The following is a 12,569-nucleotide window of genomic DNA, read 5'->3' as shown; positions in this document are numbered from 1 at the left end:
TGCCGGCCAATAGCGACCAAAAGCAGGAGGTACAGCTGGGAGGACAGGCGGTTTATCGCGACCGAGGTAGACAGGCTCCTGAAAGAGCGCATTATTGAACGCAGCAACAGCCCGTGGCGCGCCCAAGTGGTAGTGGTAAGGGGTAGCGAGAAGAAACGGATGGTGATCGACTATAGTCAAACGATCAACAGGTACACCCTACTAGACGCCTACCCGCTACCCCGCATATCAGAAATGGTGAACCAAATCGCCCAATACCGGGTGTTCTCCACCATCGACCTCAAGTCAGCGTACCACCAGCTCCCTATCAGACCAGAGGACCGCCCGTACACCGCCTTCGAGGCGAACGGACGCCTCTACCAATTCCTCAGAGTCCCCTTTGGGGTGACGAATGGGGTCTCGGTCTTCCAGAGGGAGATGGACCGCATGGTCGATGACCACCACTTGCAGGCAACCTTCCCCTACCTCGACAACGTCACCATCTGCGGTCACAACCAGCAGGATCACGACTCGAACCTCGAGAGGTTCCTGAAAACCGCACAAAAACTCAACCTCACCTACAACGAGGACAAGTGCGTTTACAACACCACGCGCCTCTGCATACTAGGCAGCGTGGTGGAGAATGGGGAAATCGGACCAGACCCCGACCGATTGCGCCCCCTACGGGAGCTGCCCCTGCCCAACACTCCCAAAGCCCTGAAAAGATGCCTGGGGTTATTTTCTTATTATTCCCAATGGGTCCCCAACTACTCCGACAAAGCCCGCCCCCTCTTGAAAGCATCCTCTTTCCCGCTCTCTGCTGAGGCCCACGCCGCCTTCAAAAGCATTAAGCAGGATATTGAGCGGGCCACGCTACAGGCAGTGGACGAGAACACTCCATTTCAAGTGGAAAGTGATGCGTCTGACTTCGCCTTGGCGGCCACCCTCAACCAGGCGGGGCGGCCCGTAGCTTTCTTCTCGAGGACCCTCCAAGGGCCCGAGATCAGACACTCCTCCGTGGAAAAGGAGGCCCAAGCCATCGTGGAGGCAGTGCACCACTGGCGCCACGACCTAGCCGGCAAACGCTTCACCCTACTTACCGACCAGCGGTCGGTAGCGTTTATGTTCAATAATAAACAGAGGGGGAAGATTAAAAATGATAAGATTCTTAGGTGGCGGATCGAGCTCTCCACCTTCGAGTGCGACATCATTTACCGGCCAGGGGCCCTTAACGAATCCCCTGACGCCCTCTCACGAGGGATGTGTGCCAGCGCCACCGGGGATCGGCTACAGACCCTCCACAACGACCTCTGCCACCCAGGGGTCACGCGGCTGTTCCACTTCATAAAGTCCCGTAACTTACCCTACTCGATTGAGGAAGTTCGGTCCCTGACCAGGAACTGCCGCACTTGCGCTGAGTGCAAGCCTCGGTTCTACCGCCCAGATAGAGCCCACTTAATCAAAGCTACACGGCCCTTTGAGCGGCTCAGCTTAGATTTCAAGGGCCCCCTCCCGTCCGTCGACCGCAATGTTTACTTCCTGAACATTGTGGACGAATACTCCCGGTTCCCATTCGCCTTCCCCTGCCCAGACATGACCAGCGCCACGGTCATTAAATGCCTCAACAGCCTGTTCTGCCTGTTCGGTATGCCGAGCTACATCCATACGGATAGGGGGGCGTCCTTCATGAGTGAAGAGCTACGCCAGTACATGCTGTCCAGGGGGATCGCCACGAGCCGTACCACCAGCTACAACTCCCGGGGTAACGGCCAAGTGGAGCGAGAGAACGGGACAGTATGGAAAGCAGTCACTCTAGCTCTAAGGACCAAGAGCCTCCCTATCTCCCGCTGGCAGGAAGTCCTCTCGGATGTGCTCCATTCGATACGGTCGCTATTGTGTACGGCCACTAATACCACACCTCATGAACGAATGTTTGTCTTTCCCCGGAAATCCACCTCAGGCGTATCCATGCCGTCATGGCTCTCCACCCCAGGTCCGGTACTCGTGCGAAGGCATGTGAGGGGCCACAAGACGGACCCTCTCGTGGAGCCAGTACACCTACTCCACGCCAACCCCCAATACGCATATGTCCGGCACGCCGACGGAAGGGAGGACACCATGTCCATAAAAGACGTCGCCCCAGCCGGCATCGACAACAACCACGGCAATAGCGGCAACGACGATCACAGCAACTCTTACCCACCCACTACTCTTTCATCACCCCCGGAAGAACACCGACCAACGGCACCCCCACCAACTACCCCTTCAACAACCCTGGCGGCACCCCCGGCAGAGACCCAGGAGGCTACCGGGGACACCCAGCCGACACCCGCGGCACCGCAACAGCCACGTCGGTCGCAGAGGACTATCAAATCCCCGAACAGACTAAATCTATAGAAGGGGTGAATGTGATGAAATATTTCCATTCATCACTGCCTGTGACTGAGATCGGTTTCAGTGTCATTTCCCTTCCCCCAGACCTCATTGTATTGTGTACTGGAATGTGCTGTATTGTATACTGGAATGTGCTGGAATGTGCTGTGTGTAGGGCTCCGCCCATACCTGGCCCCGTTTGTAAGCTAGCTTCAGTCTAGCCCCAATCTCCAGAAGGACGACATCTCTCTCGCTTACGTGTTTCGTTCTAAGTTAATAAAAGCCTTGTTTTGTTCTGCTACCTTCGAGTCTCGGAATTATTGAGGCACATCAGTTGTTCTTGTTGGTGTTTGTTGGCTTCGCCGGCTGAGGGCATGCGGAGCGGCTGCATTCATCTTCCCTCCTGGCCACAAGGCATTCCCTGACAGGGGGCTTAGAAGTACCGTGTAACAAGGTGGCGTCGCGCGGCCCTTGGCCCTGGTCGCTCCCTCCTGGGAACGTACTCGTGCTCCTCCTCCTGCTCCTCCTGCTCCTCCTGCTCCTCCTCCTGAGGTGCTGCCCCAACGTCAGGTGGCAGTGCCTGAGTCCTGCGGATAGCCAGGTTGTGTAGCATGCAGCAAACTACCACAAATTGGGAGACCCGGTCCGGCGAATACTGCAGAGCTCCTCCGGAGCGATCAAGGCAGCGGAACCGCTGCTTGAGGACCCCAATAGTTTGCTCGATGATGTTGCGGGTGGTTTGATGGCTCTCGTTGTATGCCTCCTCAGCAGCGGTCCTGGGCACGCGGAGCGGGGTCATGAGCCAGGTACACAAAGGATAGCCTTTGTCCCCGAGTAGCCATCCTCTTGGGGGAGCCTGTGCCTCGAACATGTCATGCACAGTACTCTGCCGCAGGATAAACGCATCGTGGTTGCTGCCTGGAAAGCTGGCATTGACAGCCATGATGCGCTGCTTGTGGTCACACACCAGCTGCACATTCAGAGAATGGTAGCCCTTCCTGTTGCGAAACTGCTCGCCATGCTCCAGAGGGGCCCGCAAAGCCACATGCGTACAGTCAATGGCGCCCTGCACCAAGGGGAAGTCCCCGAGTCTTGCAAATCCCAAGGCGCGCTGATGCTGGCCCTCCAGGGCCGTGGGGAAGGAGATGAATTGGCTTCTCCTTCTGAACAGTGCTTCGGTCACCTGGCGGATGCAGCGATGTGCGCCGTACTGGGAGATGTTAGCTATGTCCCCAGCAGCGGATTGGAAGGAGCCGGTGGCATAGAAGTTCAATGCCACCGTCACCTTCACTTCCACCGACAGAGACGTCCTGCACCTGAGCTTTGGACGCAGATCTCTGCGAAGCAGGTGGCAGATCTCTGCAACCACCTCCTTTCGGAATCGGAGCCTTCTAACACATCGCGCGTCAGTCATGTTGAGGTAGGAGCGCTGCTGGCGGTATAGCCTGACTGGGTAAGGCCTACGTGGCCGACGCCTGTAGCCCCCTCTGCCTCTAGCCAAGGCTGCCCCTCTCACGTTTTCGGAGTGGCAGGCTGTGACCAGCGGGGTGCCGCAAGGATCTGTCCTGGGACCCCAGCCGTTCACAATATATATAAATGATCTGGATCAGGGAATTGGATGCAATATTTCCAAATTCGCTGACGACACTAAACTAGGAGGAGGGGTGGGCTCTGATGAGGATGTCAGGAGGCTACAGTGCGATTTGGACAGGTTGGGGGAATGGGCGGATACGTGGCAGATGCACTATAATGTGGATAAATGCGAGGTTATCCACTTTGGGGGTAAAAACAGGAGGGTGGATTATTATCTAAATGGCAATAGATTGGGAGATGGGGAAGTGCAGAGGGACCTGGGTGTTCTTGTGCACCAGTCACTGAAGGAGAGCATGCAGGTGCAACAGGCGATTAAGAAGGCAAATGGTATGTTGGCCTTCATATCAAGGGGGTTCGAGTATAGGAATAGGGATACCTTACTACAGCTGTACAAGGTGCTGGTGAGACCGCATCTGGAGTATTGTGTACAGTTTTGGTCGCCCCATCTGCGGAAGGATGTTCTTGCCATGGAAAGAGTGCAGCGGCGATTCACCAGGCTGATACCTGGAATGGCGGGAATGACCTACGAGGAGAGATTGAAAAGTTTGGGCTTGTACTCACTGGAGTTTAGAAGATTGAGAGGGGATCTCATCGAAACATATAAAATTATGGCAGGCCTGGACAGGCTGAATTCAGAGAGAATGTTTCCAATGGCAGGGGAGCACAGAACCAGGGGCCACAGTCTAAAAATAGCGGGCAAATCATTTAAAACAGAGATGAGGAAGAATTTCTTCACTCAAAGAGTGGTGAGCCTGTGGAATTCCCTGCCACAGAGGGCTGTGAAGGCTAATTCAATAAATATTTTCAAGAGAGAATTGGATATATTTCTGAAGGCTAAGGGGATTAAGGGTTACGGAGAAAAGGCGGGGACGGGGTACTGAACTGGTAAGATCAGCTATGATCTCAGACGAAGATCAGCCATGATCTCATTGAATGGCGGAGCAGGCTCGAAGGGCCGAATGGCCTACTCCTGTTCCTATCTCTATGTTTCTATGTTTCAATGCGTCTGCGAGCCCTACGGACATGGCGCTGCAGCTCCGCGTTGGCACCCCATGCAACCCCCATCAAATCCTGGCAAACACTCAAATTTCCAAAAGGCCACTTGCAGCGCTCTGGCCTGAGTCCAAAAATACCTGAGCTGTTGCTGCTTGAAACCAGTTAGCTATCCTCCTTGTTGTGTGTCCAGAAATGCGTTGCACAAGAGTGTTTGCTGCAAAATGGCTGGCCTTTATACTGGAGGGTACGTCCCCTTTAATTTGCGCCCCCCCCGGGGCCCGCGCTGGCTGTGTTGCGTTCCTTTTTTCAAACGCTCCGGACGCCAGCTGCACAATGGGGCGGTCCGACTGAAGTTTGGAATCGGGGCGCGCAAAGGGCGTTGCACGAGGATGTGACGTCATTTTCTGCGCGCGCAGCCGGGTGGGCGCTAAACTTTGCACCGGCGCTAAGGGTCAACTTAATTTGGGGCGAGGCGCAAACTGCGCTGCGCCCGGGCGCTACACGCATAGCGCCCGAAATTCACTTCTCTTAAGGCGCTAACTGCTGGCGCAACCAACTGAATTTCTAGGCCCATGTGCCTTAACTTTACATGCTAATCTCTTATGCGGGACCTTATCGAAAGCCTTCTGAAAGTCCAAATATACCACATCCACTGGTTCTCCCTTATCTATTTTACCAGTTACATCCTGAAAAAATTCCAGTAGATTAGTCAAGCACGATTTACCTTTTGTAAATCCATGTTGACTTTGTCCGATCCTGTCAATGTTTTCCAAGTGCTCTGCTATTACATCTTTTATAATGGACTCTAGCATTTTCCCCACTACCGATGTCAGGCTTACCGGTCTGTAATTCCCCGTTTTCTCTCTACCACCTTTTTTGAATAGTGAGGTAACATTAGCTACCTTCCAATCCATGGGTACTGTTCCAGATTCCATCGAATGTTGGAAGATGATCAGCAATTCATCTACTATTTCTAGGGCACTTCCTTAAGTACCCTAGGATGTAGATTATCAGGCCCTGGGGATTTATCGGATTTCAATCCCGTCAATTTCCCTAATGCCATTTCCCTACAAATACTGATTTCTTTCAGTTCCTCCCTTTCATCAGACCCTATGTTCCCCGACATCTCTGGGAGGTTATTTGTGTCCTCCTTTGTGAAGACAGATCCAAAATATGTATTTAATTGGTCTGCCATTTCTTTGTTCCCCATTATAAATCCCCCTGATTCTGACTGCAAGGGACCTACGCTTGACTTCACCAATCTTTTTCTCTTCACGTATCTATAAAAGATTTTAAGTCAGTTTTTATGTTCCCTGCAAGCTTACTCACATATTCTATTTTCCCCTTCTTAATTAATCACTTTGTCCTCCTTTGTTGAATCCGAAACTGCTCCCAATCCTCAGGTTTACTGCTTTTTCTGGCCAACTGATATGTCCTCTCCTTGGATCTTATGCTATCCCTAATTTCCCTTGTTAGCCACGGTTGAGTCATCTTTCTTGTTTTATTTTTATGACAAACTGGGATGAACAAATTCTGTAGTTCATCCATGCAGTCTTTGAATGTTTGCCATTGCCTATCCACCGTCAACCCTTTGAGTGACATTACCCAATCAATCCTACTCAACTCGCACCTCAGACCATCGTAGTTTCCTTTATTTAAATTCAGGACCCTAGTCTCTGAGTCAACTACTTCATTCTCCAACTGAATGAAGAATTCTATCATATTATGATCGCTCCGACCCAAGGGGCCTCGTACAACAAGATTGCTAATTAATCCTTTCTCATTACATAGGAGATTAGAGCTGAATGCAATAAGGGCACAGTCGTTATCATGGGTGATTTTAATCTACATATAGATTGGCCTAACCAAATTAGTAACAATACTGTGGAGGAGGAATTCCTGGAGTGTATATGGGATGGTTTCCTGGGCCAATATGTCGAGGAACCCACTAGAGATCAGGCCATCTTAGACTGGGTATTATGTAATGAGAAAGGAATAATTAACAATCTTGTTGTGCGAGGCCCCTTGGGGCGTAGCGATCATAATATGATAGAATTCTTCATTAAGATGGAGAGTGAAGTATTGACTCAGAGACTAGGTACCTGAATTTAAATAAAGGAATCTATGATGGTATGAGGCGCGAGTTGGGTAGGATTAATTGGGGAATGTTACTCAAAGGGTTGACGATGGATAGGCAATGACAAACATTTAAAGATCGCATGGAGGAACTACAGATTTTGTTCATCCCAGTTTGGCATAAAAATAAAACAAGAAAGATGACTCAACCGTGATACATTGCTGGACATCTTCCAAAATTCTATAGACTCTGGAACAGTTCCCATGGATTGGAGGGTAGCTAATGTTACGCCACTATAAAAAAAATGTGGTAAAGAGAAAACGGGGAATTAAAGACCGGTAAGCCTGACATCGGTAGTGGGGAAAATGTTAGAGTCCATTATAAAAGATGTAATAGCAGAGCACTTGGAAAACAGTGACAGGATCGGACAAAGTCAACATGGATTTACAAAAGCTAAATCGTGCTTGACTAATCTACTGGAATTTTTTGAGGATGTCACTGGTAAAATAGATAAGTGAGAGCCAGTGGATGTGGTGTATTTGGACTTTCAGAAGGCTTTCGATAAGGTCCCGCATAAGAGATTAGCGTGTAAAGTTAAGGCACATGGGATTGGGGGCAAGGTATTGACTTGGATAGAGAACTGGTTGGCAGACAGAAAGCAAAGAGTTGGAATAAACGATTCTTTTTCCGAGTGGCAGGCAGTGACTAGTGGGGTACCGCAGGGATCGGTCCTTGGACCCCAGCTGTTCACAATATATATTAATGATCTAGACGAGGGAACTAGATGTAATATCTCCAAGTTTGCAGACAAAGCTGGGTGGGCGTGTGTGCTGTGAGGAGGATGCCGAGAAACTACAGGATGATTTGGACAGGTTGGGTGATTGGGCAGATGCACGGCAGATGCAGTATAATGTGGATAAATGCGAGGTTATCCACTTTGGTGGCAAAAACAGGAAGGCAGATTATTATCTGAACGGCAATAGATTGGGAGAAGGGGCGGTGGCATAGTGGTTAGCACTGTTGCCTCACAGCGCCAGGGACCCGGGTTCGAATCCAGCCTCGGGTGACTGTCTGTGTGGAGTTTGCACATTCTCCCCGTGTTTGCGTGGGTTTTCTCCGGGTGCTCCGGTTTCCTCCCACAGTCCAAAGATGTGCGGGTTAGGTTGATTGGCTATGATAAATTGACCCTTAGTGTTAGGGGGATTAAATACGTGGGGTTACGGGGATAGGGTGGGATATGTGTTGGTGTAAGGGGTTACGGGGATCGGGTGGGATATGTGTCGGTGCAGGCTCGATGGGCCGAAATGGCCTCTATCTGCACTGTGGGGTTTCTGTGATTCTGTGATTCTGTGAAGGGGAAGTGCAATGAGACCTGGATGTCCTTGTGCACCAGTCACTGAAGGTAACCATGCAGGTGCAGCAGGCGGTTAAGAAGGCAAATGGTATGTTGGCCTTCGTAGCGAGAGGGGTCGAGTACAGGAACAAGGATGTCTTGCTGCAGTTGTACAGGGCCTTGGTGAGACCACACCTTTAGTATTGTGTGCAGTTTTGGTCGCCTTATCTGAGGAAGGATGTTCTTGCCATGGAGGGAGTGCAGCGAAGATTCACCACTGATACCTGGGATCGCAGATATAACGTATGAGGAGAGATTGGGTTGATTGGGCTTATACTCGCTGGAGTTTAGAAGAATGAGAGGGGATCTCATTGAAACTTATAAAATTCTAACAGGACTAGACAGACTAGATGCAGGAAGGATGTTCCCGATGGCGGGGGAGTCCAGAACCAGGGGTCACCGTCTAAGGATAAGGGGTAGGCCATTTAGGACAGAGATGAGGAGGAATTTCTTCACCCAGAGAGTGGTGAACCTGTGGAATTCTCTACCACAGAAGGCAGTTGAGGCCAATTCATTGAATATATTCAAGAAGGAGTTAAATATATTTCTTAAGGCTAAAGGGATCAAGGGATATGGGGAGAAAGCAGGGACAGGGTACTGAATTTGGATGATCAGCCATGATCTCATTGAATGGTGGAGCAGGCTCGAGGGGCCGAATGGCCTACTCCTGCTCCTATCTTCTATGTTTCTATGTTTCATTCAGCCCCTCGAGCCTGCTCCGCCATTCACTGAGATCATGGCTGATCTGCGACCTAACACCATCTACCCACTTTGCCCCATATCCCTTTATACCTTTGGTTAACAGAAAGATAATCTCTGATTTAAAATTAACAATTGATCGAGCATCAATTGCCGTTTGCGGAAGAGAGTTCCAAACTTTTACCACCGTTTGTGTGTAGAAGTGTTTCCTAACTTCACTCTTGAAATTGTGAGATTAAGACAAGAGTACACTAGTAATTGGGAAACTTAGGACTGGTAGTACGAAGATCTTCACATAAGAGTGAACAACACATGGGATGAAGACCCAGATTGGGTAGTGGAGGCAAAATCAGTGAAATTATTGAAGTGACAATGGAATGCTGCGAGCGGGGGACATTAAAGTTTCTGCATGGATCCATAACTCATCCATAACTATCTTGTGATCTTGTAACCCCCAGTGAAAGAGAATCACTCTTTTCAAAACCCCGTTTCAGGAACTTTCCCTCATCCAAATCCCCCCATCTGGTCTGTGTGGTGAGCCCTCACGTACAGCACAGCCCAGTTTAAAGCAAAGTCACCGCTCACGATATTCACCCGCAATGGACCAGGTACATAAAGATTTAATGATTATTAGTTAATGTTAACTCACCAAAAAAAAACAAATATACTCCAGTATATATTAGGGAATTCATGACAGCCACCTGTCTTGCGGTTGCTGAATCCTACATAATAGACAAACTATGCTGCAGTTGTACAGGGCCTTGGTGAGACCACACCTTGAGTATTGTGTGCAGCTTTGGTCGCCTTATCTGAGGTGAAGGTGCTCCCACAGTGGCATTAGGGAGGAAGTTCCAGGATTTCGACCCAGCGACGGTGAAGGAACGGCCGATGTATTTCTAAGACAGGATGGTGTGTGACCTCCCCACAGCCTCGGGCCCCAGGCCCCTCCCCACAGCCTCAGGGCCCGTCCCCTCCCCATAGCCTCGGGCCCCAGGCCCCTCCCCACAGCCTCGGGCCCCAGGCCCCTCCCCACAGCCTCGGGCCCCAGGCCCCTCCCCACAGCCTCGGGCCCCAGGCCCCTATCCACAGCCTCGGGCCCGTCCCCTCCCCACAGCCTCGGGCCCCAGGCCCCCCCCCACAGCCTCGGGCCCCAGGCCCCTACCCACAGCCTCGGGCCCCAGGCCCCTCCCCACAGCCTCGGGCCTGTCCCCTCCCCACAGCCTCGGGCCCCAGGCCCCTCCCCACAGCCTCGGGCCCCAGGCCCCTCCCCAAAGCCTCGGGCCCTAAGCCCCTCCCCACAGCCTCGGGCCCCTGGCCCCTCCCCACAGCCTCGGGCCCCAGGCCCCTCCCCACAGCCTCGGGCCCCAGGCCCCTCCCCACAGCCTCAGGCCCTAGGCACCTCCCCACAGCCTCGTGCCCCAGGCCCCTCCCCACAGCCTCGGGCCCCAGGCCCCTCCCCACAGCCTCGGGCCCGTCCCCTCCCCACAGCCTCGGGCCCCAGGCCCCTCCCCACAGCCTCAGGCCCCAGGCCCCTCCCCACAGCCTCGGGCCCGTCCGCTCCCCACAGCCTCGGGCCCCAGGCCCCTCCCCAGAGCCTCGGGCCCCAGGCCCCTCCCCACAGCCTCGGGCCCGTCCCCTCCCCACAGCCTCGGGCCCTAGGCCCCTCCCCACAGCCTCGGGCCCCAGGCCCCTCCCCACAGCCTCGGGCCCCAGGCCCGTCCACACAGCCTCGGGCCCCAGGCCCCTCCCCAGAGCCTCGGGCCGCAGGCCCCTCCCCACAGCCTCGGGCCACAGGCCCCTCCCCACAGCCTCGGGCCCCAGGCCCCTCCCCACAGCCTCGGGGCCCGTCCCCTCCCCACAGCCTCGGGCCCCAGGCCCCTCCCCACAGCCTCGGGGCCCAGCCCCTCCCCACAGCCTCGGGCCCCAGGCCCCTCCCCACAGCCTCGGGCCCGTCCCCTCCCCTAAGCCTCGGGCCCGTCCCCTCCCCACAGCCTCGGGCCCGTCCCCTCCACACAGCCTCGGGGCCCAGGCCCCTCCCCACAGCCTCGGGGCCCAGCCCCTCCCCACAGCCTCGGGGCCCGTCCCCTCCCCACAGCCTCGGGGCCCGTCCCCTCCCCACAGCCTCGGGGCCCATCCCCTCCCCACAGCCTCGGGCCCAGGCCCGTCCCCTCCCCACAGCCTCGGGGCCCGTCCCCTCACCACAGCCTCGGGGCCCGTCCCCTCCCCACAGCCTCGGGGCCCGTCCCCTCCCCACAGCCTCGGGGCCCGTCACCTCCCCACAGCCTCGGGGCCCAGGCCCCTCCCCACGGACCCGGGGCCCGTCCCCTCCCCACGGCATCGGGGCCCAGGCCCGTCCCCTCCCCACAGCCTCGGGCCCGTCCCCTCCCCACGGCCTCGGGGCCCAGGCCCGTCCCCTCCCCACAGCCTCGGGCCCGTCCCCTCCCCACGGCCTCAGGGCCCAGGCCTGTCCCCTCCCCACAGCCTCGGAGCCCAGGCCCGTCCCCTCCCCACAGCCTCGGGGCCCAGGCCCGTCCCCTCCCCACAGCCTCGGGGCCCGGGCCCCTCCCCACAGCCTCGGGGCCCAGGCCCCTCCCCACAGCCTCGGGGCCCGTCGCTTCGCCACAGTCTCGGGCTGAGATCCTGGCCGGGCAGTAAATGGCGGCCTCACCAACATGCTGAGAAGATTTTTTTTAAGTCCAATTTCATTCATTGTGTGTAAAGCACCTCAAGACGTTTCTGTGACTCGAGGCATGGTTTTCACATGCGGGCGGGACCAGAACCACGGAGTCTTTAAATAGGTGCAAGAAAGATCTACATGGACCATACCAGAGCTGAGAGGTTGTAACTATCAGGAAAGGTTGAACAGGCTGGGGCTCATACTGAGGGGAGACCTGATAGAGGTCTTTAAGATAAAGGGTTCGATGGGGTAGACAGAGAGAATGTTTCCACTTGCAGACAAGACCAGAACTAGAGGCCATCAATATAAGATAGTCACTAATAAATCCAATAGGGAATTCAGGAGAAACTTCTTTACCCAGAGAGTGGTGAGAATGTGGAACTCGCTCCCACAGGGAGTGGTTGAGGAGAATAGTACAGATACATTTAAGGGGAAGCTGGATAAACACATGAGGGAGAAAGGAATAGAAGGATATGTTGATGGAGTGAGATGAAGAGGGGTGGGAGGAGGCTCGTGTGGAGCATAAACGCCAGCAAGGATCTGTTGGGCCGAATGACCTGTTTCTGTGTTGTACGTTCTATGTAATGAGCATCAATTGAAGTCTCTCTCTTTTATTAGGAGTGCGGCCTCCAGTCTCATACAAGCACGTTGCAGGATCTGAGATAGATGCCAGCCCCATTTATTTGAACGTCTCTCCCTTTTTCTGAACCCCCCCTTCTCGCTCTCTCCCCCCTTCTCGCTCTCTCCCCCCTTCTCGCTCTCTCCCCCCCTCTCGCTCTCTC

This window comes from Somniosus microcephalus, chromosome 2 (assembly GCF_052327205.1).
Source record: "Somniosus microcephalus isolate GS21.2 chromosome 2, FLI_Smic_1.0, whole genome shotgun sequence".
Taxonomy (NCBI): domain Eukaryota; kingdom Metazoa; phylum Chordata; class Chondrichthyes; order Squaliformes; family Somniosidae; genus Somniosus; species Somniosus microcephalus.
The sequence above is the reverse complement of the archived record's forward strand: the minus strand, read 5'-3'. Positions refer to the sequence as shown.